A 1,420-nucleotide genomic window follows, 5' to 3' on the forward strand; every position below is an offset into this window, starting at 1 on the left:
TTAATTGAAAGACAGAGAGATAAATGGCTTTGTGAGCCTCGCCTTTCTTATCTCTTGCTCTTTGATGATTGGACCAGTGTGTGGCTGCCTCAGCTGATTCTCTGCCTCCATTTGCAAGCTGCACTACCTGTGGGACCCTAACCCGTGGACTGTGTCGCTGTAGTTTGAGGCCCCTTCAAGGCCTGATTCTCCACATTACTGGAGTATACATCGCCTGAGCTGGGGACTGGATGACATTGGTGACCTGCCTTGCTGTTTGCTCCCTGTGGCCAGATAGCCTGAATTGTTCTAGAGGACTACCCGGCAGCCCTCAAGACTTGAAGGACTGTCCATGCTGTCTCACCCAAGTGAGCTACACTGAACCATTTGTACTGTCTTATTGATTAACTGTTTATTTATTATGATACACACACACACACGATTATTAGAGTCCTGGTTTTGTTTCTCTAGAGAATCCGGTCTAACGAAGTTGGTTCCAGGAGTGGTTCTAGAGAAATAAAATCACAAATATGGGCTTCTTAAATTGACGCTCTAGTCTGATTATGCTTAAGAGCACTGATAATGCTATTTCTACGATGAAGGCATGAATAACTCTGCTACTCTTACTAATCAATGTGTGAGATAGCAAAGCTAATATTTACAGCATTATCACCATTGGATGAATTGCTGGTAAAGAACAGCCTCCGGGTGATCGTATGGTTAATATTTTCCAGCAGTTTTGTCAGGATGACAAGCATAGGGAAGCTGGTTGCCTGGTCCTCCTTGCAATGGAAAGTGTGATTAAGGAGAGGGTTGGTTTCAGTCTCAGAAGCACGCCTCAAGTGCCGACTAACAGACTTAAAAGCTTCCCCCTGTGCTACAAAGGAGAGCCTTCTCTCCTCTAGTAAAAGAGCTGACATTGCTGAGAACCAGGTCCAGAGTCTCATCATGCAAGTGGCTGAGTTACAATATCAGCTGAATTGCCGATCTAGAGCACTGTCTGATACCAACGTGAGGGCACTGATAAGAAAAAGTTGGGACCCTGAAACATGGGATGGGAACATATGGGCTGATGATTCAGAAGAGGAGGATATTGAGCCCCTAGAAATGATGAAACCACCCCAGTCAATAGCTCCACCCCTCCCAGCTGAAGGTACTAATCCATTATCAATAAAACAACCCTGAGTAGATTAACCAAACTGTTCAAGCTGAAATACCAGGTGGGGCTTCATCTGTAGCATTTCCCGAGGGACGTGCCTTACATGATATTGCTAAGAGCACCCAGAAAACACCATCACCACCCATTATTTCCTCTAGACCTGTCACTAAAATTAAGGCTCTGAAAGCTCCTAAAGTTGAGGTCGAGATGATTACCTAAGAAGAAGCGCGCTATACTCACAGAGATCGCCTCACGTTTTCTAATGCGTACAAACAGAAGCCT

The sequence above is a fragment of the Tenrec ecaudatus genome, chromosome 8 (assembly GCF_050624435.1).
Source record: "Tenrec ecaudatus isolate mTenEca1 chromosome 8, mTenEca1.hap1, whole genome shotgun sequence".
Lineage (NCBI taxonomy): Eukaryota > Metazoa > Chordata > Mammalia > Afrosoricida > Tenrecidae > Tenrec > Tenrec ecaudatus.